Source organism: Dermacentor variabilis, unplaced genomic scaffold, assembly GCF_050947875.1.
Source record: "Dermacentor variabilis isolate Ectoservices unplaced genomic scaffold, ASM5094787v1 scaffold_28, whole genome shotgun sequence".
Lineage (NCBI taxonomy): Eukaryota > Metazoa > Arthropoda > Arachnida > Ixodida > Ixodidae > Dermacentor > Dermacentor variabilis.
Genome location: NW_027460456.1, coordinates 692764 through 719495, shown reverse-complemented (window position 1 = coordinate 719495; position 26732 = coordinate 692764). Strand labels below are relative to the sequence as shown.

The following is a 26732-nucleotide window of genomic DNA, read 5'->3' as shown; positions in this document are numbered from 1 at the left end:
AGATAAAGTAAGATTGCAGAAATTTCCTGGCTGCTCACTTTTGTTACCGATGACTGTGGAGTCGTTTTTGCAAGGGCACAGAGAACTTGCCCTCGCTTCCTGCTAGTTACCAGGCTCGTACCTCGATATCAGGAAACTTGCTTTCCCCACGAGGTGAGGAACATATTGCACGAACATATCGCACGAGGTGCGATATGTTTGGCAGATTACTGTGTTCGCCTTATTCTACGTGACGCCGGTTTAACGCTAGCATTGGCAGCAAACAATGAGGGAGCCTTCATTTCCCTAAGTGCAACGTAAAGTGCGGATGGCTGCTTGACCTGCAGCAGTGCAAGCCATGCGCAACAAACCGAATGTAACCAGTTCTGACGCGCTGAAGTTTTGAAACACATGATTTCCAGTAGGTGGTCTTCTGGTACAAATATATATCGTATTTACCCGCGTAATCATCACTCTCGCATAATGCTCGAACCCACCCATTGCCCACTTTCTTTTTCGAGTAATCATCGTACCCTCGAAAATTACTGCAGTGATTTCCATCTGCTGCTTGCGGTGCAATGCAGCCGATGAAACAATTTTCCACCATTTTCTTTTGAGAAACCCTTCCGCCATTGCATACACAACAGCGCACATTCGCTGGAAAGTCTCCGAATTCAGCGGAAAAAAAGGGAGAAAAGCGAAGGCACGCACAGCGCGAAAAAGGCCGACAACACGTGCACAATCGACGCTGTGTAGACATGAATTTTAGAAAAAAAGTACTTTTGGGAAATGTATTTACGGAGTTCCTGCTTGTGTAGTGCGTGGCATCTTATTCCAGAGGGCAATGTGAGTACTTGCCATTGGGCGCCTGTCTCATGGGGAGGTAGAGAAACTGTCCTTCGCGAAGGCAACGAAAACGGCTGTCGGCGAAACTTGGAAAACATCTGAGGCCGATGCGAGAAGGCTTGCGATGGTCGTTGCGATCATAATGCTTACGCGATGAGTGCTGGCAGCGGTGAGTGCGCGTAGATTTCCTGAAGCGAACGTTCTGTGCTGGTGCTTCTTTTGCCATTTCGCTGTAAACAGTGGCTCTGAAACTCGAATGACGATACCTCCAATACCATTCGCGCGGGCTGAGCGGGCGATCGAGGGCGCTCGCCAACGCACGCGCGACAGCACGCAACGTGCGCCGGAAGTGTGCGTCATTTCTGTCTCAATAAAACCGCCTAAGCACGTGTACTACGCTGTCTATGTTGTAGGAACGCGCGAAGAGTAACTTTGGCACGGAGTCGAGCACTGCCAAAGACAAATGGAATAATGATTATTCGATTTAACAAACAAATGGAATAAGACATTATTATATAGGTCATTCAAATTTCGCACACTTCTACTAGTATTTAATTTGCTCAAACCTTATTTCCACAGTACACCTGCAACCTTCGAATTTATAGCTGCTGTTCCCGTGATGGAGTTCTATGACTGCAATATATTTGGGTCAGGAACCAAACGAGTAGGCCTCAGCAATTGAGAGATGGCAAACGCCGAAAAAACCCATATAATGATTTTTATGTACTCACATACACATATTCGTCATGTCATAAAGTGACACTTATCAGTTCAATCTTAATCCCTTTTTTATTACTTGTTATGTGCAGAGAACACAGTGACCCGCAAGCGGTGTTCTTTGGGTTGCAATCCTTCCTTCACATGTTCGCTTGTTGAATTCTTCGCGAATAAGTTGCTCAGGCAGTGGGTGCACACGAAACGAGGATGATATCTATGTAATATCATAATTGCGGGACGCATATTTGTACTAAGTGGTACGTACACAAGTAAGTGCATCGTATGGGCATTCATAAGGAGACTCATGTGAAAAAAACGCAATAGTTGCGTGTTTATCTGTGCTAGAAGATATAAATGCTACCCTTGTCAAAGTTCTCTGACAGCCCATCCCACACCAATAGTGAGCTAAAAGCGTGCACGCACATGGGCAAACGAACGGGAAGCAATTCCGCACCATTGCTGCATAAGGTAATCAGGCATGAGGAAATCTCGCTTTTATCACGTGGGTTCATGTTCTGGAATGCTGCCGTCTGCGCTTCGTCCGTGTGACGTACAGACCGAAAATCTCAGCTATTTATGGCATCTGTATTCTGGCGCTCGAGCGCTGCAAATAGTGAAGACAAGAATTGCAACAGCTTTGCCCGCTGTGAGGATTGGAAGGTCAATCCCATCGCTCGTAATCAGTTGTCAAGATTGGAGTCGGGCATGATTTAGATGGTAGCTGCCCCATGCCGTCGTCCAACTTATCCACACTGAGGACGTTGTTGAACGGAAGGACTGCTTCTCAGCGAGAACCAAGAATATGGGTTTATTTACAGTATATACATCAGGACGTTGGAGTTCATCAGTCTAGCATGACTGCGAGAGAAAAGTTCACTGAGCAGCCGCACAACAGCGGTTTATAAACACTCGGTCCTCCCTCGATCCCAAGGTGAGGGAAATGGTTGACCAGTCATCGTAAACGAGTCGCCTCTTTGCGGGAGGGCTTACACACACACACACTTCCGCACAGGTTCACGGTCCGGAACAGGCTTCCGCAGCGCGGGCTCCGCAGAACTCGGAGCTGACGTCAAGAACGGCACATCCGATTCCCCGAGGTGACCCCCGCAGCGCGGCCGCCGGTTGTCCGTTGTCTTGCGTCTTGAACGGCGCGTGGGAAGGGGCCCCTGGAGCGTTGCCTCGGCAACTCCCCCGCTCATAGCAGATTAGGCCAGCGGTGGCGGATTCAGTAACAATAGTTGGTCCGGCGATCGCGTTTAGTCACAACGGCGCCGAGGCTAGAGCCTAAAGGTGGCTTTCTAAGAAAAGTTGACGCCGCTGTCGCAACTGACTGGGAAAACTTGCACCTAAGGGGGCCGTTCTTAACAGCGCCTCCATGGCCCGGAAAATCTCGACTGTCCAGTGCTGACAACCGCTGGGCAGGAAGAGAACGGCTGGTGGCCAGGGGGTGATGCCTTGGCTCGCAGCGATCACTTGTGTAATGATGTCACCGCCCCAAAACATCCAACAAGGACAGGCAACTGAAAAACGCAACCCACAACACGGTTCTGCGCCGAGATGAAGTACCTTGGATCTCACTTTATACCCGCTAGGCTTCAAAGAAAACATAAGTGCAGAAACAAAAATAAATGCTGCATTTCGATATGCCAATTTTTGAAGCAATTTCGTGCTGACAAATTCAGCAATCATAGACGGAATGCTGCTAAATGAGATGGAATCTTCTCGGCTTAACAAAATTAGCAATAGTAACCATAAAATTTAGGCGGAACCCTGAAACGCAGAATTCTAATTAGCCTGCTCAAACCATCCGCATTGCTATGCAACTTTCCCTTCTTATATCTAACGGAGAAGTTGTACTGTTGGAGAATGAGAATCCATCGGACAATTGATTGAGTCACGTCAGAGGACAGTGGTCGGTCTCGACGATGAACTTTGCTCCGTACAAGTAACCAGACAACTTCTGGGTGGCCAAAACTAAACAAGCGCATTCCTTCTCTGAAGCGCTGCATGCTTCCTCTCTTACGGTTAGTTTACGGCCCGGCATAGAGGATAGGATGCTCCTGGTTATCGTCGCCGACATCACTAAGTACCACGTCCATACCTCTGTCGCTTGCGTCGCATTGAACAGAATTCCTTTGTGTAGTCTGGCGCGCGAAGCACAGGACGAGAAACCAATAGCATTTTCAAACTTTGGAAAGCGTTCTCCTTGTCCTTATCCCAGTATACGCTACTCGCTTTCAGAGGGTGTCCGTTAATGGACTTGCCATTTGCGAGTAATTCTGAATGTACCGTTGATAGTACCCCACAAGTCCTAATAATGAACGAACGTCTGTTTTCGTGCGCGCCTGAGAAAATTCCCCAATCGTAGCTATATTCAGCTCGGCCGGCCGTCTCGTGCCCTGGCCGACAACATGGCCCAGATAAGTAACCTGTCAACAACCAAATCTACACCTTTCCGCTTTCATCTTTAAGCCGGCTTCCCTCAACCGTGAGAACACCTGTTGGAGGTGTGATACGTGTGGTTCCCAGCTGTCCGAAAAAAAAATTGCTACTTCGTCAAGATATGACAAGGCGAACTCCTGCAAGTCTCTTAGGACAATATCCATTAATTTAGAGAAACTAAACGGCGCGTTTTTGAGCGCGAAGCTGAGTGCGAGTGGGCGAATAGTGCCTACAGGTGAGATGAATGTGGCATAGCGGCTGGCGCTTTCTGAAAGGGGAACTTGCCAGTACCCCCGCAGGAGCTTTATAGTGGAAATGTATTTAGCAGCGCTAACTATTTCAATTCGTTCCTCAATGTTGAGTATTGGGTACAGCTGATCCCTAGTGATGGCATTTAACTTCCTGTAGTCAACACACGGACGAGGGTCCTTGTTAGCGGTTTCTACCAGTATTAGCGGTGACGTGTAGTCACTCTCAGCGGGCTCAATAACTCCCAACTCTTGCATGCGCTGTATCTCTGCCTCCATAATTTCTCTCTGTCTTGGAGACACCCTGTAAGGCTTTGATCTTACGTGTTCGGTTGATGCCAGCTCTATTTCATGCGTTATTAGTTGGGTTCTACCTGGCCGATCACTGAATCTGTCGAGATATTCCCCTAACACCCCTTTTAGCTCACCTAGCTGCTCGGGTCTTATAGCGTGCGAGCTTACCAAATGTTTTACTACTTCTAGGCCGATTTCAGAGTTGGAGGTCGCCCTATACTCCTTTAGCTTGGTACTAGTGCCATCCTACTCTTTGATGGTATAGTTAACGACTCCGCTCCGCTCTATATACGGCTTCATCAAATTGCAGTGATATATCCTCACCTCTTTCCTGCGACCGGCCATTTTTCAGAGCATAGTTAGTATCTTAAAGTTTGTGCGACACTTTAACGGGCCCGTCCCAGTGAACTTCAAGCTTGTTCTTTCTTGAAGGTTTGAGGATCATTACCTGGTCTCCGGCGTTAAACGTACAAAGCCTCGCATTCTTGTCGTAATGAATTTGGCGTTCTTTTGCGCTACTCCCATGTTCTTTTCGACTAGTTCTTGGGTTGTGCTTAGCCGTTCCAGCAGATTTAGCACGTATTCAACCACTGTTGGACTCTCTCCTCTTAAATCCCACATCTCTCTTAACATTCTTCATGGGAATGGAGTGTCCTCCCATACACTAGTTCTGCTGGCGAGAACCCTGTCGCTTCATGTGGAACCGTTCGCAAAGCAAAAGTTGCCCGCAGACAGTTCTCCCAGTCCTCCTTGTGCTCGTAACAGAGCGCACGCAAAACTCGCTTAAGCACTGAATGCCACCTCTCTACACTATTTGACTGAGGGTGACAGACAGAACTGTGCATTAACTTTACCCCACACTTTTTCAAGAGTGTAGGATAGAGTGCGCTCGGGAATACTGACACTTGATCCGCCTGAATTTCGGCTGGAGACTTAACTCGTTGAAATGCTTCGGTGGAGCTGAGCTCTTTCAGGGGGATTGTGTCTGGAAACTTTGTAGCCGGACACAGCATGGTAAACAAGTACCTGTAACCCGATTTGATTTTGGTAGAGGCCCTACCGTGTCTATCACAAGTCGTCTGAAAGCTTCTGTTATTAGCACACTACTTTTAGTGGAGCTTTCCATGCCTCTCCTGGTTTACCCAAGCGCTGGCAGGTGTCGCATGATCTTACAAAGTTTTCTACGTCTTTGAAACAGCCAGGCCAGTAGTATTCCATAAGCAATCTTTTCTTTGATTTCTTTATGCCTAGGTGGCCGTACCACTCTTTTCCATGACAGAGACTCAAAAGGTCCTCCGTGTACTTAGTAGGTACGACTAACTGATCTAGAATCCTACCCTTTCGATCTCTGTTCTGCCGATACTACAATCATCCTCTCTCTTGTATCGTCACGTTGCATCTAGCAATGCCTTCTTTAGCTGTGTGGTGTAATTTAGCTAAGCTGTCATTCTTTTGCTCCGCTGCTAGTGACTCTCCATCCACACGTAAGAGGTGATCAAATTTCTTTGAGGCCGGCGATATTAACGACCCTGTCTTGCTTGCGATTACGTCGGCTTGCTCTTCCTGGAGGCGTGAACTTTGACACCCTAGTGATACGCTCTCATTGAGCTGGTCAGCTGGCAGGCTTTCCTCAACTGTTTTTTCATCCCTCGAGCCTAGCTCAGAATCGGGTATTGAAGTTATCTCTTGCTGCTTCCGCTGGAGCAGCTTTGCATTTTCAGCCGAAAGCGACGGGATTTTACGAGCTTGGCCTCGGGTGAATGCCTGTACTATGCGCTTTCCCAGTTTAAGCCCTTTTTCACGCAGTAACCGATTTGAACGCTTCGAAAAATTGTAAGGGTACTGCAGTGACAAAAGATTGGAAACTGCAGCCTCGGTCACTAGCTCCCCGAATGTTCCACTGATTTTGACTTTGGCCATGGGCAGACACACGCTGTGTTCTTCTACAGCCTGTTTGATCCATGCTACTTTTCTGTTGAAGTCATCTACCGTCACGTAAGACGGATGGACAATGTCCATCGTGGCGGCACTGTCTCTTAGCACCCGGCATGGTTTGCCATTAACTTGCAAGTCGGGAATACATGGGCTTAAAAGTTCCCTGTTCTGGTCTTTTTCCTCCCCGTAGGAGAAAACTAGGCTAGGCTTTCCACAGTTTACAGGTATATGTCCCACTTTGTGGCGTTTATTGCAGCGGATTAGTCTGAAAGTTTCGAATTTTCTTTTCTGCTCTTTCGGTACTGTTTCCCCGTTTGATTTCTCCTCGCTCTTTTCTGAGGGCTTTTCCTCCACGTCTACAGGCTCCGATCGTCTAGGCTGCGAACCCCTTTTAAACTGAAAAAGTTTCCGCGGTCCATTTCGACCGTCCCAATTACCGTCGTCGGCGTTCAGCTTTCTACGCGTTGCGTACTCTTCCGCTAATTCCGCCGCCCTTTCCACAGTGTTAACATTTTCTCTGTCTTGCACCCGCAGCTTCACAGATGGTGGGATGCTTTTGTAAAACTGCTCTAGACATATGCATTCAGTGATCATGTCTCTGCTGTCGTACGTTTCCGCGCTTTTCAGCCACTCGACTAGGTTGGCCTTTAAGCCGTATGCAAACTCCGGATACCCCTCGCTATCTTTCTTGCCTGTGCTCCTAAACCTTTGCCGAAAAGCTTCGGCTGAAAGGCGGTATTTCATCAGAAGACTAGCGTTAACTTTCGCATAATCATATGCATCTTCCGCAATGAGTCTGGCGATTACTTCCGTCGCCTCACACGGCAACATAGACAGCAACTGCTGTGGCCATGTACTCGGACCGAAGTTCATCTTCTCGGAAGTCCTTTCAAAATTGCTTAGGAGCAAGCCTATGTCGGTCCCGGCCTCAAATGTCTTTAATAGCCTGTCCATGCGGCATCATTCTGCCTCACTTGATCGTCGCAGAACCCCTTCACTTCCTTGAGACAACTCCAAACGTTTGCTTTCAAGTTCAAGTTGCATTTTTCTTAACTCGTGATCTTTATCGCGTTCCTCTCTCTCTTGTTCATCTTTCTCTCTGTCCCGTTTCTCTGTTTTTTTCAGAAGTTCCAACCTCATTTCAATTTCTTCCTCACTGGGCTGTTCGGAAATCAGCTGCAATAATTCCGATTTTAGGATTTACTTGCATACATCTAGGTCCAGTTCCTCACCAGCAATCAACAATTCAGCTCTCAGCAGTCTCCTTAACTCCATGATTGCTGCTTTACTGCCTTGGTCCTGCTCGCTAAATGTACCTAGGAAAACACAACCTAGCTAACAGTCAACAATGTAGCTTCCCTACAGTTCTAAACAGAAGAACCACAAAATGAAGCCTAGAGAGTCAAAGCAAGAGCCAAGCGCTCACCGCAGACACAGCACCACGTCGCAAAGTCCGTCTCACCGCTGTCAGCCAGTTGTGAGGATTGGCAGGTCAATCCCATCGTTCGTAATCAGTTGTCAAGATTGGAGTCGGGCATGAATTAGAAGGTAGCTGGCCCCTGCCGTCGTCCAACTTATCCACGCTGAGGACGTTGATGAAGGGAAGGACTGCTTCTCATCGAGAACGAGAAATATGGGTTTATTTACAGTATCTACATCAGGACGCTGCAGTTCATCAGTCTAGCATCACTGCGAGAGAAAAGTACACTGAGTAGCCACACAACAGCGGTTCATAAACATTCGGTCCTCCCTCGATCCCAAGGTGAGGGAAACGTTCGACCAGTCATCGTAAACGAGTTGCCTCTCTGCGGCAGGGCTTACAAACACACACACACACACACACACACACACACACACACACACACACACACACACACACACACACACACACACACACACACACACACACACACACACACACACACACACACACACACACACACACACACACGCACACACACACGCACACACACACACACACACACACACTTCCGCACAGGTTCACGGTCCGGAACACGCCTCCGCAGCGCGGGCTTCGCAGAAGTCGGAGCTGACGTCAGGAACGGCACATCCGATTCCCCTAGCTGACCCCCGCAGCGCGGCCGCCGGCTGTCCATTGTCTTGCGTCTTGAACGGCGCGTGGGCAGGGGTCCCCGGAGACGTTCCCTAGACAACTCCCCCGGTCATAGCAGATCAGAATGGCGGTGGCGGGTTCAGTAACAATAGTTGGTCTGCCGATCGCGTTTAGTCACAACGGCGCCGAGGCTAGAGCCTAAAGGTGGCTTTCTAAGAAAAGTTGACGCCGCTGTCGCAACTGGCTGGCAAAACTTGCAACTCAGTGGGCCGTTCTTAACACCGCATGCTTCAACATGGCAACGAGTGCCAAACGATCATTCGGCCGGGTAGTGGCACAATAGGAAACGCCTTTCGAAAGGGAGAGTAGGCAACGTCCCGTGCAGACGAGGAAGGAAGGAGACCATCGACAGAGTGTATTGGCTGCGTCAGCTTACCTCCACCTTTGCGCGGATAGCGTCTTCTCATCTTTTCAGCTTTTTATGCATTTTTGTTGATGAGGAATTCTTGCTGTGGGGGAAAGAGACGTCCTTCGCCGCCGTTACCGTAACTGTATCACACAAGGTGAACATTTGCACTATTCCAGGCAGGCGAAGCTATCATCAGTTGGCGTTTCCTGGAGTGGTCTCCCTCTCGTGTACTAGTTCAGATCAACACTGCTTCGCTTCGGCGATTGCATGAGCAGGCACTCTTACACCAAAACTTGGCCGATACCCAAATTCCCATTCATGTTCATGCAGTTTGCAAACAACGCAGAAAAAAATTGAGCGGCACATCTAACATAAACGACACCTGTTGTGGGATGCATGAGGATAGTGCTTTAGTTGCTATACGCAGAGCCTTTCCGTCGTGCATGTATATGAAAAGCATCCTTTTTGGGGCACTGCAAGGTGCGCAAATTGGGCTCAGCGTATCGTTAGCACCGACGTATGGGAAACGAGTTTGCTGGGGGCTTCTGAACGTAAGGCAACATGCATCAGGTCACGCGGCAGCATGCAAAAAAACTGATGTCAGCGGTGCCCACAACTCCAATTTTTATGCACGTGCACGTGTTCCGGGTAGCTTACAAAAGCACTGCGACTTCTTAGAGCAGTCGGGTCTCGCTATCCCGATGTTCCACGCGACCTAATTGTACCAGTGACAACCTTTCTTGAGGAAGTCGCTCGACGAGTCAACTGTATTTATTTCTTTTTACTTAGTCGCCCTGTCGTAAATATTTCGTTTTTACTGTCTACTAACCTTTGCGGCCACTCATTTATCGCCACCGCTCCTCCACTGCTGACCGCTGTTCAGGCGTCAACAGACTGCGACAGACAGTTACTGCGGTGAATAGCAATCTAATTCCCTTTCTAGTGTTTACATGCACAAAGCTGCATTTACCATTCCAGTTCTATAACGTTCCTTTAGCGGGTCCGTAGTGTGTAGAATGCTAAAAAAGGAAGAGAAGGAGCTACTAGAAAGAAAAAAAGAACACACGAAACCAGCTGACGATCGATGCCACCCACGGTTCCGTCCATTTCAGTCTCAATCAGTTTTTATTATTACACGGGTGTGTGTGAAGTGACTTTAGAGAGAATGGAAGAGATAAGTGTAGTGCCGTAACAATCTCTCACAGGAGGACACCTTAACAGCACTGCATGTGTTCCGCCGACGTAGAGCACTGCAATCAGCAGGCGATCTACTGAGACAGTGTTCCAAGCATCGGCCCGCACTCACATGGCCACCACGTCAAAAGCGGCAGTGACGAACCACTCACCACCCCTATTGGGGGCGAGGACTTACGGACCCGCCATCTGTCGGAAGCGCCTCCCTTGCGTGGTATCTGGGATAGCGCGGCACGCTCCTCATTGGTTTCGCTCACGGTGCGCAATAAAAACGCCACGCGACAGCCCTATTGCACATTTCTGTAAGTGCTCTCAAAACTAGGGAAGATTTTTATTGTCAAAATTATAATCTTCGGCAAATTGAAAGCAACGAATCGTTTACAGACGCTATCTCTTTGCCGAATATGTACAGTGAACGCCACTGCGCGCGGTTGCGGCGATGGAGTCTCCCGAACTGGCTTCTTGCGTGAAGGGTAGGCAAACGCTGTGAGCGAACTATGTGAAATATCTTTTTATAGTGGGCTGTCTGCATAACCGAATAGTGCATAACAAAATGAAGCCTCAATGCACTGATCACACGGGTTCGCAGCGACCGACTGTGCGTCTACATGCACGTACGGGCAACCTGTTTTGCTTTCGCTGCGAGTGCATTTTAGCACCGTACCAGGGGCTTTAGGCCGCAGAATATGAACGCTTGACAGTATACAAGCAACCATTCTTGCGTGGACGCTATAAAGGCTGTTCAAAAATAATTTTGTTATAGAGACTTCGACGGCTACGGCGACTGTGATGTGCCATCGCGACGATTCAATCTTTTTTATTTTCTATGTTCTTGGCCATATAAATATTATTTCTTAAATTGCGTCGCACTGTATGTTTATCGGTCTCATCAGAGGCCGTAATCCAAGGCCCCTATAACGTAACAGTATTCCAATATGTTTTTATTCCAATCTCCTGACGTCCAATTTGCGCAACCGCCGACGCAAGCGTCGGGCGGTCACCCGCAGAGTTGTCCGAACAGAACAATCAAACGTTCTCCTTGTTCGTAGGAGGTCACTTTTGTTTGCTTGAAAATCGAATAACATAGCCTACACTGAGTGGCTTGTCTCATAATTGGCTAGCAAGGGGCGAGGAGCACCTTCCAGTGGAGAGGGACTCGAAGGCGCCGAGTCACTGCACTGAAAATCGATAACCGGATGAAGAGGCTCGCGCCGGCTTCTGCGATTGGTCCGCTTTCCCTTGCATAGCTTGCGGTGGCTGGTCGAAAATCACGGCGGCGTGCAACGGAAGCTTAAGAATGACGCTAAAACGGATCTTCAGCAAAGAAGGGTTGGCAGAGCGAGGTCGTAAACGTGCCGAAAGTGCTCGAAAACGTTACATGGCCACGCAAGAAGTTTTATTATACGCAAAGAAACCTATGCTCTCTGGCAGGTGCGAGTGGCCAGTTGCTGAGCGATTGGCGGCAGCCATCTTTTATTGCTTTCGGAACGGGGCAGCCTGTGGCTATTCAGAAGAAAATTCAGTTTTGTTCGGCATATTAATGCATCTTTAACGCGTACGCTTTACGTTGACGCGGTGAACTTTCGCGGTTTTGTGACGTTGCGGGACAGGCAGGTAAGTGGGTGCAGCCCGAAAAATTTTGACCAATAGCCAAGGGCTAATGGCGAAAAGGCGTCGAATCAGAAATAACAATTTTTCTTTTGTTCAGTCAAATCATGCATAATCAGTGTGTACATGTCATATAAGATGGGGCGCTATCGCGGTTTTCGTGACGCCGCGTGGGAGACAGGTGAAGTGGGGGTGCTCCAAGAAAGTTTTTGACCAATCGAGGAGGCCTGATTGCAGAATTGGAATAGAAAAGTTTGGAATAGTTTTACGTTATAGCGCCCCAGTACATAAATTCATAACACAAACGTGACCATGGGCCATGTCTTTTTTAATTTCCTTCATACCGCTCCCTTTACAATCTAGTTAACTTGCCAGAATCTAGCGTCAACAACTTCAAGACCAAATAAAGCGTCATGACATTAGCCGGGCAGCGGGCGCGGGCGAGCGTCTCAGTGCGCGTTATCTGCTACTCGCCGAACATCGCAGTCCTGACACCGTAGCGGACATCTTCCTCGCGTCTGTGCTTGCTGCATACCGGAGTTGTAGCCAATGGCTGTTTGCTGATTCTAAGTTTCGCGAGCCAAGCTTCATGCATCTTGTCTTGCGGCTACGTGTGAATAAGGATGACACCGGGCTCCGTTGCGTACATCCGGCACTGCGGCACCGAGCAGTAGCCTTCTATGCTGCACGCCTCCATAAGCAGCCATTGCCTATTATAGTGCTTTTAAATGCTGCAATCAATCAATCAATCAATCAATCAATCAATCAATCAATCAATCAATCAATCAATCAATCAATCAATCAATCAATCAATCAATCAATGCATGAATCAATCAATCAATTAATCAACCAATCACTAATTTCAATATGAAAGACACTTGAGGGTACAGAGAACAAGCCATCTATAAGGCTTGACGAAGTCTGCACCCCCGAGTACTGGCAGACAAGGCGCATAACAAACACAGCATCCCAACATAAATAAACCGAACAGTGTACAGAAGTCAGGTGTATTTTTGTAGGGTCTTAAATCAGCTCCTATTCTCATAAATACTACTAAAAGAAGCGTAACACCAAATCATTTGTAAAAAGAAATAATAAAATAAAAAAGACATATGCTTGAACATACGCCAGGTTCACGTTGGTACATGAATACTGCGTGGGATTACAAATTCTGTTGCGAAAGCAAAAACCACCGAAAAATAGAATGTCACACCAGAGCAAATAACACAATCAGGTTTGGCACCGTGTTACATTTGGAATTCTGGATTATTAAGCAGTGCAGGTATCCGGTATTTTAACATCTGAGTGCCGTACTTTGTACGTGTTCTAGGCACCTTCCAAAGCTCACGCATTCTCAATGTACGCACATGCTCATGCAGGTAGATAACCAAGGCGGGAGAACTTCACCACTTAATCAGAACGCAGCGCAGGTGGGACTTTAAAGTGTCGTTTTGAAGTAGCTTCGGAGCTTCCGAAGCAGCTGGCGCCTTAGCTTTGTCCACGTGTGCCCTAATACCACGTCACGCCGACGGTGGCGCCATCTTTTCCGGTGGTGGAGCTCACCCCCAATATAGCCACTATCAGCAGCACTGACCATTTTACACAGAGAAAGGTTTGAGCGAGCCATTGTTGAACGTGCCAGCGGGGAAAAGGCCACCACACGAAGCAACAGAAGCACAATGGTGCTGGGCTCCACCAACACCCTCTAGCACCGCCGGTCTCGAGGGGTGCGCGCGCTGCTCTTCTTACGGCCTTCGCAATGGGGTCTGTTTCCGCCTCCCACCGCACCGCTGTGGGGTCGCCACTGCCCCACTGCTCCGCCGCTGCGACCGCCGTTCACGCGGAAGGAGAACGCGCGCCCGCTCCAAGTCCGTCCCGCGTGAGTGGTAACCGTCAGGCCCTGATATTTCACCCCTATGCATTATGCAAAGACCGCGCAATCAGCCTCTTCCATTTGACAGCTAAGAGTCATAAACAACAGAATAACTACCGCGCGCCATCGCGTGCTCTTCTTCAGTATGACTGCATGGTCGCATGAGGCTTTGGTACACTCACGTCAACACTTTCTACCCGTTAAATTTGGAGAGAAACAAATCTATCAGCCTCTTCAGTTTGCCTACTGATGGGTTTTAACCAGTGTGTAGAATTATAAGCGACCTGAAGCGTTTATATGACAGATTCCTAAGAATTCCGAAGCGTATAAGATATAGCTCCTGAAATCTCAAGCGCTGCCGTTTTTGTTTTGCATGAAAGCGGATTTAACATGAATTCATGACGCTGAACGGATTCGGACGCTGGACTCATCGAACACGGTTGGTACAGCACCAGGCAAAAGTTTTCTGATGCGGCGTCCTGAAACGTAGTCACTCGCGAGGAAATGCCGGCTGCAAACCAAACTCGATGCCGACTTGTCGTTGGAGACGAAATTTTATCTGGAGATGTTTTTGAGCCACTTTGCAAACAGTTCTGAATCACTCGGGAATTGATGAAAAGAAACGCCCTGAGTCTTACCCAACTGCGACTTGCAAAGCGGTGCGCAGCAGTACACCATCGCCGCGTTAGATGATCAACGGCGGGCAATAAACACCGTCGCACAGCAAATAACTTAATCCGTGGAAGAAACGGGTAGAAACGTGGACCAGCGCTCACAACACTAAAGGCCACGCTGCCTGCCAGCTCACAGTGCGATGAGAGCACTCCCCGTCCAAGAGAGAAATATGCGAGGCTCGAAAAAAAAAAAAGAAAGCAAGCGCAGACCAACAGTGACGTTTGCGCTTCGCACATAAGAGGGAAGTCAAGTTGGCAGGCTTTTCTGCACATTGTTAAGATCGGCGAATTCGGACCTTGGGAGGATTCTTAGAAAACCAACGTAAAGGCGGATGAGGCGGAATTCGAGACATAATTCGACACGCAGCTGCGAGGAATGCCGTTCGCCGAAGCAGCGGCGACAATGGCGTCGTCACGTAGCCGAGTCAGGAGACGATACCCCCTATTATTGACAATGTGGCGAGAAAAAGAAAGCAATGGATATGGCGGCATTGAAACTTATATGAATCCGCCGGGATAGATCAGTGGTTGGAGTGCTAAGCTACTGAGCCATTTCTATGAAGGCGAAATTCTAGAGGCCCGTGTACTGTGCAGTGTCTGTGCACGTTGAAGAAGGCCAGGTGGTCGAAATTTCCAGAGCCCTGCACATTGGCGTCCCTCATAGCCCGAGTCGCTTTGGGACGTTAAACCCCTATAAACTGTAAACCATTCCGTTAACCTTCGCATTAACTAAATTCTCTACCAGCACTTAACTTCGGCATGGACTAAGACACATGCAAGAAATTGACCGAAATACGACCTTCGGCATTTCAGACCGCAACATCTGTCATTTTCCTGTCATACCTTTCCGGAACGAGAGTGACTGGACCTTTAATGTTTCTATGGTTCGAATTTTTTTATGAAAACTCCGTTCACGTGTGAACTTATTGGCTGACATGTAGATAAATATTTAGCTTTTTGTTTTCTTTCGTTTCGGTGAATCGTTGAACAAGAAGCAGCGGAAAAACAGCACGAAACCAGGCGATCACCGCCCGCCGCCGCAGAAGCAGGCGGCCAGAGAGCTCCCTAGCAGTAGGGTCGTCGCGCCCCTGGCGGCGGCGTAAGGCGTAACTCTTGGAGAAAAACTCCCATTGCTTCCGCGGCGAATGCGAAGGCCGTAAGAAGAAAAGCGCGCGCTCCCCTAGAGACCGGCCGTGTCTCTAGGGAACTTAAGGCCTTCTAGCTGTACCCTCTCCCCTTGAGCTATTTCACGCAAAAGAGGCCCACATAGAAGTTCCGCGCATCGTGCTACGAAGCTACGAGCGGCGCACCTGTGTTGAAAATGAGCCTCGGAAGACCGAGTGGGCGTCGACGGCGATAACAATTCAATTATTTCCGGGAACCCTGCCACTCCTTGGATAGCTTCGTTGTTAGAAAAGTCCCCGCATGCTGCGACACGCTTCCGAGCGCACTTTTTTTCAGGACGTAGTCTCTGCACTTGTGCATGCACTTTTTTCTGTGCATGTAGTCTCTGCGCTTGTGCTGCGATCGCGGTTGTGTGTCCGGCAAGCCTTCATTGCCGCGGAATGCGGATTATATTCATGCCAGGATATGCCTAATAAGTGCTGCGTGCCCAATTGCTGGAGGAGTGAAAAATCGGGTCCGAAAAATCATGCGTTCATGTTTCCGCAAGATCAATGACAGAATATTGGGTGCCAATGCTATAAGGCAAAGAAGAGAAAAGCTGGAGTTCTGAGGAATAAGGCAGCTGTTTCTTTGTAAATAGTTGCACTAATGTTTTATATCTCAATTGCTAAACTTATTTGAGGTGTTGTAAATAATGGGGGGGGGGGGGGACTGCCGTACTGTATGTAATAATGCCCTGAAAGCGAAATTATTCGTTCAAAGCCAAATCTATACTGGAGTAAATACATGTGTCCTGAATGTGAAGAAGGGCACACCAGTGAAGTTGTCATAAGATATCTGTTATGGTGCAGTGGTAACATTTTGTTCCAGAACTTTTGCGGTCGCATGAACGGCAAACTGTGACGCCGACGATAAATGAAGGCAAAGAAGCTACTCTGCAGAAGAGGGCAGCACTGTGACTTTTCAATATAAGCCATGCTCCCTGTCATCATTTACCCGAAATTCGTTCTCAATCCTAAGGTTGAACCATTTCATATATTATGGACGGACTTTTTAATAATGTAGCGCGTAAATAGTTTTGCATAAGTAAAATAATTTTGCAACACCCTCTGTTCTCTGCGGGTCATCCGCTCAACTATGCCTAAATAAAACGGCGCTCTGATTAACGTTGCCCATAAGGGCGCAATCCCATCATTCAACCCGTATCCCCAAACACGCCGCCGGCCTCTTCTCCGTGATGTCACTCGCCGGGCGCTCAGGCCTTCTATTGTCTAGTGGCAAGAAGGGAGGAGGGGGAGGAGGGGTCGCAACAGGGACAAACCGGAGCATCGAGGGCAGATTTTCCCTTTACCATGAATGGATGAATGGTTGGATGCTATAAGCGTGACTGAATGGCGTCGCCTGCATGGTGTGAGAATCCGAACTACACACTAGATTGGCAGCACAGAAAATGGCTTCCCGCCGATCGGTTTGCTACTGGCAACTCGGAGGCGCCAGGGAGCATGATTTATTTGCATAAAATAAAAAAAATTGCGTGGCAATATGACGTTACCGAGCCATTTCTGCACGTATAGGCCATAGCTCTACCAACTATTACTTGCTGAAGATCCGTTTTATCGGCATTTTTAACCTTCTGTTGCACGTCGCCGCGATATTGGATCAGCCACGGCAAGCTATATTAAGGGACAACGGACCAATCGCACAAGCCAGGATCACCCTCCTCATCGGATTCTCTTACATTTACTGTGATGGCTCGCACCGATGGAAACCTCTCAGCTTGAGCGTTTACTTGAGCGTGCTCCTCGGCTCGTGTGAGCCAATCATACACTCTTAGCACGGTACCTTTTATGGTAACCTGTAATCACGAGTAACTTGTAAAATAAAGGTTACATGCAAAATATTTTGATGTTTTAATTAAATGTTGTTGCGTATAGATATATCTATAGGTTACAAGAGTCAGAATTGACGGATTTAAAGGTTAATTCAGCGCAAGGCGCCTTGTAACCTTTAGATTTTAACCTCTAAAGAACACTGCGGTGCATCGGTGAGGAGACCTACACCATAGATTGGACGTTTACTGATAAATGTATCCTAATGTGTTCGTGTTCTACATTTATGATATGGTTATTACAAACGTAGGACATCGGCAGTTCGGGCTGCATTCGGTCCTAATTTCTGTCAGCCAAGCAGTTACATAGTTCACGATATAAAAAAATAAATCTTGCACGATCGCACTTGCAAGTTCATCTGCGCGCTGTTCTTTGACGACCCTCCATACTTGGCGCACAGCCTTATTTGAAATATCAGCAACGAAGACTGTGTCATCGAATCATGTGGCGTGCACTGCCTGCCGAAACCGAGCGGTCGAACGTGACGGAAGCCCCCTGTTCTTGAACGCATTCTAGCCGCCATGAGACAGGCATGGAACATCGGTATTTCAACGCGAGAAAGAAAAGCGGGCGAGTTTCTTTGGAAAAATGAATATTTTTAACAAATTTCATGTACGAGGCGAGAAAGAGCAGTAGAAGAAAAAGCACACGAACGCGATGGGTCTTTCAGCAAAAGGTTGTTGAAAACATTGGATGGTTCTATCACATATATCAATATAATTCAACTTGTCTACTAAAGTGTCCCTGTGCAGGACATTTCAGCTGTCTGCATACATTTTCTGCCTTTAACCGGATTCGTTTCATGCCCTGCACTGCTTTGATGCTGTCAACCAAAAATTTCCCATGCTTAAGCCATTAGCGCTCAAGTTGAGTTTAATAGTTAGCATGCAAGAAGTGCGTGCCTAAGAAAACCATGCCGACGCGCGGTACCAGCTAGGCAGCGTGCGTACATCAGTATAAACGCGCGGCGAGTGAGCTGGGGATGCGGTACACGCTAGGCGACCGGCGCGCAAATAGACAACAACCTACATGTCGGCGAACCATTCTGCATTGCACGTAGGATGCTTTCTAATAAAACTTGTAGCAACTGATTCCACTGCCAGCTTTCTTTGGGCGTATTAAGCTGTTCCGAATATTGGCACTACCACGACATCAGATTTAAGTTACAGCAGACACGAAACGCGGCAGACGTTTAGTGAAACCAACAGGATGCCGCTACACTCACATAAAAGCGAGCGCCGTCCGCTCCGTTGTCTTTTTAGGAGATATAAACAGATGAAAAGAACGTTAAATGTGTGAAGCCGCCAACTGAGAAATGAAATCTTTATCACTGTCCAAACACGAAATGCTTCCACCACCACACCAATAACATCATTGGCACCTTTGACATTTATTTCTGTAATTCATTGCTTGTTTTCATTTTTATTTCATTTTTGCTTTGCCTCTAAGCGCCTCTTTCTAACATGGCGGAAGCGAGCAGGCATCAACCACACTGGCGTGCGGACATCCACCGTGCTATCATCTCTCCTCATCAGTCCAATCGAAATAACTCGAGTTGCACGCTGGGAAGTTTTTAATCGGGAGCGGGAGGCTTGGACCCAGCGGGAGTGGTTAGCGCGCTGTCGTCCTGTCGTTGTTGCAGTTGTCGTTCTGATGTCACCAGACGGCCATTATGTTTGACTTGTTTGAATACCGTCCTATCACCATTGTCTGCTGCCACCACTTGTAGCCTGCAGTAGTTATTACCGCTTTTACTGGGAACTTGCGCCATCCGCTGCACGGTCATGCCTTTGTGCAGCAGAGACCTTTTCGGTGTGTTGCGCGGTCGCTGCAACGAGCCGGGTTGTGACTGCAAGCGATACACCATTCTGCGCCTGTCGGAAAGTGACAACCGGGTGAGGTGCGACTATTGTGACCACGTCCCAAATGCACACGGAAAAATATGTGATCTCGGTAAGCAGAACTTTTGCTTTTAATTATTTTTAGGCGGATAGTACGTGAATTCATTATAGTTCGCAATTCAACATTTGACACAGTACATGCTCTCGCTCCGCGTATGTGTTTCTGAAAGAAGTGATTGTTGATATATTTGCTTCTTTGTGCTCTTCGATGAACTTTGAGCTAAATTCGATGTTGTCATATTGTGCAAATATTGGATTATACTTTTCTCAAATATTGAGCTTTTAGGCGGGATGAGTAGTGTCAGTGAAACTAAATGACCTTAACAATACGTTTCTTGTACTGGCACCGTGCTTTGGGCTGATGTAGTTGACAGAAATCGTTCACTATTGCACAACTCGCCGCGCGCACCCTCCGTTAGCCATGCTGTGGTGGTGCCTGACTGCCCGCGCCCTGGCCTGGAGATAATCTCCGGTGCACATGTGTGAAGAGGTCGGGCAAGCCGAGGTGGCTCGTGGTTGCATTTCCGCTGTCTTTCGGTGCGCGTAGTGCTGGAGGTCGCGTAATCTCAAAAGTTCGGAGACGCGTTGAAGGGAGCAACAAAACAAACTTTCGCTCCCCTCTGCGTTCTTCAAGCCAACTTGATAGCGATTGTTCGCGGTCGTCAAATGAGATATGTTCATTTATGCCTGTGCTTGCGTGACACCATGGTTATTAGTAAGCTAATGATTACTGTTACGGCAGGTAAAACTACGTACCTTAGTTTGAGTAGTGGTCTAATGCTTTGCTATCGCTATTAGTGCTTCGCTTCCTGGGTGAAAATGTTAGTTTTTTCTATTTTCTTTTACTCAAACGGGCCAATAATTTAACATGGAAATCGGTGGTTAGCATTGACTAACTGCGAAGAATACACAATTCTTTTTTTACCGCAACGTCAGCCCTTCTCTTACATCTTGCTTTCAAATTTCGCACAATGATATATGATTATATACAGCGTTGTTCGGGAGAATACATGTTGTATAGCGTTCGCATGAATTTTGCTTATGTACGCGTCTTTTTTTTTCGCCAAGAGCTATGCAATGCGCTCTGCATTACTTTTGTGAACACTAATGGTGTTCTTTCGTTGCGTCTAATCACAGAAACGAACAATCCAGCCGAGGAAAAGGCGCAATGCAATGTGCCATGCATCGTGTTCGAGGCCTCAGTGTCAGATGAAACCATGCAAGCTTGCACCTCTAGTCTCTCCTCAGTGCAATATGGTTAGTATAATGTGGAATGTTGGCCAAAGCTTTTTTGATTGCCTAGTGTATCAAATATTTTAAAGCGAAGCTTTCTTTGCCACTTCTCTCGACTTTTCCACTGCTGCTGCTGTCGCTGACCTGCACGCCGCGTCGGGGAGTGGTTGAATACGTAATGTATATAATGTACGCACTCTACGAGAAATTACATTGTACGTGTACATAGTAGGGACGCGGGAGCGGCGTCTGTGAGGCCTTTCCAGCAAGAACTGCGCGGGTGTCGCCACAATGCCCTCTGGAGCTCTTTAGTCGTTGTCACAATGCCCTCTGGAACTCCTCGGCCACCGACACAATGTCCTCTGGAGGGCTGTAATTTCGCGTTAGCCTGCGGTATAAGCATTGTAGAAGCTGCAGCGCTTATGTACTCACGTGCAAATTTCCAGAGGGGAGATAGTCGATGGAAAGAGAATACAGAGAATGCGTAAAGCCAACGCCCTGACCAAACGGATGAATAATAGCTGCTATTCGCTCGTGGCGCCTTGCATATATAGTATGATCGCGGGAGAAGGGAAAGACGCCACAAGGAAGCACGCTTCATTCGGGGTCCCTTAAATAAAAGAAACGTCGCTACTAGACATGACAACAGTTGCGTAGAAACTGTAAAAATGTTAGTTTAAGAATGAAACGGCACGTTTCTGCTATTTCTGAAAAATAAACACCCTGCAAGTTTGTACATGATGACAACTGATGCAGGCGTGCAGATGCAAAGCTGCACTCAGTACCGAAGCGTCAAGACGACAGCACGCAAGCGGCTGTCGAGCAAATGAACATTTCAGCCACGAAGCCATGCGCCCGTGTGAGGAATGGCAATGCTAAATTCCTTGCAGCATACGAACAGTGGCGCACAACAATGCCTCGAGCAAACACGCCTCGCTGTTTGGTGTACTACGTTGGCAAACACAAGTGGTGCACGTAAGGTAACATTTAACATCGCATCAGGACTGTCGTAGGCCGTCAACATCACCGCCAAATATTGCCACTGAACGCAAACAGCACAGAAAGCTTTGCTTACATCGATTCCCACAGTGCGTGGGATCTATATATTTTCTTTTTCTTTTTGTTTTAGAGAAGACTGTCCAAGTAGGTGCCTCCATAGAAAATGAATCGGCCGGCGTGCCTGTGCAAGAATCACAGCCTGGCTGCTGTAAAGGTAAATCCATAGCGCACACATGAAAGAATTGGTTTCATTAGGTGCTTTGTTATCACTTGTTTGTTTTAGACTCCGCACCGCGGCGCCACGTGGAAGAGCCGCCAATTGACAGCCCAGTGGTTGCCATGGACACAGAGACCCGCGATACTGAATGCGGCCAAGGTATGTAATGTGAAAGATAATTTACTAGTTCATAAGGAAAACATCTAAATGTAACGATGCTAGATATTACATTCATTTGTAAGCTTTTCACATATCGTCCAGAAAGCTCTCTGCATTCACCTTGTGATTACTTGTACTCACATCTGTGTTACTGTTCAGTACTTATATTGTAGCATTATCATTTGTACTGGTCAGTAGTGCGAGTCGAGCGGAGCATCAATACACGATTTAATGCTGTCGCCTTAGATTTTCTTCGCCTGAAATAACACTAAGGATGGAAGGATTGCTCATATTTTATATGCGCTTGAATTGATGTATGGTAGTCTTCTGGCGCTATTTTTATTCATTCCTTCCGTTTAACTAGACTGCACGATAATTAACATATGAAGGCACAGAATGTAGAGAAAGAACAAATTGATGAAATTAGATGAAATTGTTACATTATATTTCACAATTTAATTTAAATGTGTTTTACTGCAATTGAAAGTTAATAAAGGTGAGGTAAGCAAAAACCGTAAAAGACATCCTGCCGGACAGAACGTACACACAGCCAACTCATGAAGTGTGCGATGCTGTACCAATTTACCTGGTGAAATCTCGTTAATGCGTGTCTTGTGGGAATGTGGCATAATTACGCGCTAAACGGTAGTATGGACTAACCGCCATGTAAAATATGCCTCTCTTTACGTGGGTCACTGTTACCAACAAAGAAATAAATGGGATGCCACGACAAATGTTACCTAAATTCCATCCTACAGGGTATTTGCTTGCTCCTTTGTCTAGCGCTGAAAAATTCCTGCGCTTTCTCGTACGACCGCGCGTTATCGCAAAGGTGACATCAATGAGAATTACGCAAATTTGGCAGGGAACGCAGATGTAAACATGAAGGTGGAGTAAATGACTCTTACCGATTTGCTCAATGCCTGTGTGCGCGTTTGATGATCGCTTTGTTAATTAGGCAAAACCGGCGCAGATTCATTTACGAGCGGTTCTTGATGCCGCGTCCTGCCTATCGTGCCGTGCATTTCTTGTGCAGCGCCTCGACCATCACGCGCACAGCGTCGCTCTGCCGGGAACGTTGCTGTACCGCACACGTGCGTGCTTGCCGGCAAACCTGCACCCACGTGTCGTGGGAGCATAGTTACTTTGTGCCCGCGCCGCTCCTGGCCGTGCACGGAGAAGGCGCGTATCTTCTTGAGCCAGCGGTGGCGAAGGCTCCCTTGTTCAAACTGCGGCGCAGTTAAAAGGGTTTTGCTAAGAGAGGCGGCAGAGAACGGTGGCGCGTTTTAGTTAGCGCCTATCAAAAGCGTGCAGTACACATACAACAGCGCTACGCACTACACCGCGCGCGTTGCCGAGCAGATCGTTGAAGATGCTTTACGCGATAGTGTCGGAGGCGACAACCCATACAGGCGCGCTCGTCGATGGTTATGTTTATTCTCGGCTGAGGTCTCCACCATGTTTCGGTGCATTTTTTATATTTATCTATATAGGAATCGTATGACTCGCGCTTATGTCACAATCGATGGTGAACTGGTCTGTACATTTTCCTAAAAGGCGTGACGTCCTTTGCGGCACATCATGGCGTCAGCCACACCGCGAAATGAGGCGGCGCCTTTATGCGAGAAAAAAGTACTGTTGGTACGCTCTAGTCGGGAAGCATAGGACAAGCGACTACGGCTTAAGCGGTCAGCCGATTTTGGCTCGATGAAGACTGGATCGAGAATTCGTCGCCACTTCATTTTGACCGTTAGTGCGCTTTAAGCAGATACGGATTAGCGAGGTTTTATTTATGTCGGCAGCTGTCCTTCAGTATACATTTTTGGATATTTCAATGCATGTACTGAATAAAGCCCTGAAAATTAGCACAAATAATTCATGCTGTTGGTGGCACTAACTCTGAGGCCTATGCTTTGTACTCATGCACAAACATTAACAATAAAGCGGAATGGGGAAGGCGGAAGCACGGGCAGAGCCACAAGAGTACCAAAATGATAGAGCATCGCCGATGTCACGAGCAAGTTGTGTGCATGTCTCCCACTGGTGGCACATTCTCCCGCTTGTATTGCTCTCTTGTGAATTCTACTCATACATAGGAAAAAATGGTTGCCTCCAATCCTTTATTTTACAACACTGCCTGTCATTTTCGTTTAGTTGTTACTATAAAGAATCATAGTTCCTCTGAATAATTTCATTAGGTGTACTGTGGTAATAATTTACCAATTGGTAGAATTTATCCCTGTGGGCTTGTACAGTAGCATGAGTTTGTTTATTCACATGCTCTCTAGGGCAAACATTGAAGTGCAGTAGTACTGCCAATGAAATGTGCTTCACAAATTTTTCTTTGTCTAAAATAATCTAATATGAAAATAAGGGGGTACTTATTACATGAGTGTAGCTCTTACATGAGCCCGTAGAACGGGAGGTGTATCCATGACTACAGTTTGTATCTCGCACATTTGCAGATTTTTCACAAGCAGTGCCCGTCGTCAGTTCGGAAGGAAACAAAAGCAAGGTTCCCACAGGACTCACTGCATCTAAGGTCAGGAAACACACTTGTGTAGTAGCAGATTTACTACCAGACACTTTTATGCCTTTCTGTTGCATGTGAGACATGTACACAAAAACAAGGTCCCATTAGTGTGTACCATATGCAAAAGGCGGCTTCCCAATATGGCGCTTTACAAGTCTCATGTTGAGAGCACTTGCCCTTGAATTAGGAGCAATAAGGGTCCAGAAATTGCCAACAGTAGTGAAGCTGACTCTTGTAATCCACAGCCGGTGACTGACAGTGATTTGGGAGGCACTTCTGTCTCTACACTACGTTGCGATATGTACAAAGGTACGGAGGCCTCTGAAGTTCCAGCAAGTACGTCCATTCTTTTGAAACTTTCGTGTTTGGCGAGACAGCTTGAAGCGCAACATCGCTGTACAAAAGCAGCAGTAAACGTGGTTGTTGCTGGGGTTGGTGACATTTTGGCTACAGCTGGGGCTCCAATTGATGTGTCTGTCGTACACAGTGACAGGGCAAGAAAGGCATTATATGCTTTTCAAGGCATATATGTTCCAGCTGAGGAGATTAGGCTGCCTTCTAGCCAAAAGGCTTACTTTGTACCGTTGAAGTCTATGCTGGAGAACTTGTTGCAGCATCCAGGTTTCCTCCAATTTTTCAAGTCCTCCCTCAGCACTTCGACCAGTGATCTGCTTAGAGATTTTACTGATGGGACGCGTTTTCAGACACACCCACTTGCAAGGTCACATCAGGAAAACACTATTGTTATGACTTTGGAATGTGACGACATTGAATTAGCCAATCCTATTGGAATGAAAAGGAGCCTGAGAGGAAAGCTTACCGTTTTTTATATCTCCTTTGTGAATGTGCCACTATCATTGAGGTCACAAGTCAGCAACATATTCTTGCTTGCAGTAGGAAATTCTAGTGACCTGAAGTCACTAAAACAAAGGCTGTGGTGCTACAGGATTTCATTTCTACACTAAAGACACTGGAAACTGGGTGCAGTTTGAAAACTGATCATGGCCAGGAGCTGTTTGGTTTTTTGCTGGCATATATTGGTGATTCTTTGGCTTGTCACAATATTGCAGGTTTTAAAGAAAGGTTCAGTAAAAACGCACGATTTGCCTGCCGTACGTGCATGCTGCCAACTCTGGACTTTCATAAATTTCGTCATGAAATACAGTGCCCTCTCCGAACAGAATCGCAATACAGGGGACACTTGTTGGAACTGCAAGAGGCAACTTTGAAAAAAGTGCGCATTGAATTGTCAGCAAAATACGGTATAAAGACTAGGTCTGCCCTGGCAGACATCCCTCATTTTTCACTGCTATCAGACCTCCTCTATGATCCCATGCACAGCTTGTTGGAAGGAGTTGTTCCCCTAGAATTGTCATTGTTTAGCAAATTAATTGTGAAAGGGGCAGCATGGATGAGCTTAAGTCAGTTGAACAAAGCCTTGTCTGAATTCAACTTTCACAGACTTGTAAGCAAGAGTGATTATCCAAGATTCTTTGAAGCTGACTTTAGCTTTCGATCCTCAGCATGCTCGAGTTTGGTCCTTTTGCTACATTTTCTTTTAATAGTTAAGGACTTTTTGCCAGACGGTTATGCGCAGGAGTCGCATTGTGAGTGCTTTGTACTGCTTCGTGTTATTACGCAGTTGCTTGTTTCACCAGTCATGTCCCCAGATACACTCGGTGAACTCGACTACCTAGTAGCTCGCCACAATGAGCTCTTTGTAAGTCTGTATGGCCCTGATGCATTCAGACCTAAGCATCATATGCTTGTTCATATTATCACACAAATAAAGCGCTTTGGTCCTTCCCACCATCACTGGACCATGAGATTTGAAGGAAAAAATGCACTCCCGAAGTCCAAAAAATTTTTTAATTTTAAGAATATTCCCAAGTCTGTAGCTGAGTTTTTCCAAATGAAAATGTCCAGTGATCTGTGGATGGGCCCAGGGCTGCCAAACTTGGATTATACACACAGCAATACTGTATCTGAAATTGGTGTACCTGTGTGCTTGACATTTGCTTTTGTGCAATGGGGGCTTGAGCCCCATGATGTTGGCCGAACTGCAATGTCTGTATAGTCTGCCTGTGTCTCAAATGTGAAGATCTCGCTGTCAGATGTTGTAGTGTTTGCAGAAAATGATGAACCAATGTTCGGTCAGGTAGACACTATTGTACATTGGAGAGACATGGTCTTCCTAACTCTGCACATGCTTGCCAAGGTTAGGTATTCGAAAGAAATGAATGCATTCATTCTGATGAAAACACCCTATACGTCAGTAATTCGGCCTGAATCCCTATTTTATCCTTGGCCACTGTACACCTACACAAAAGATGACCTTCTGTATGGTATCTCAAGATGTGTTTGTGAATCACCCTTTCCATAA

General features: G+C 47.1%; 1 pseudogene; it reads left to right on the top strand.

The window, feature by feature from the left end:
* The first annotated feature begins 978 nt into the window (after positions 1-978).
* Positions 979-26732, top strand: LOC142568659 (uncharacterized; annotated as a pseudogene).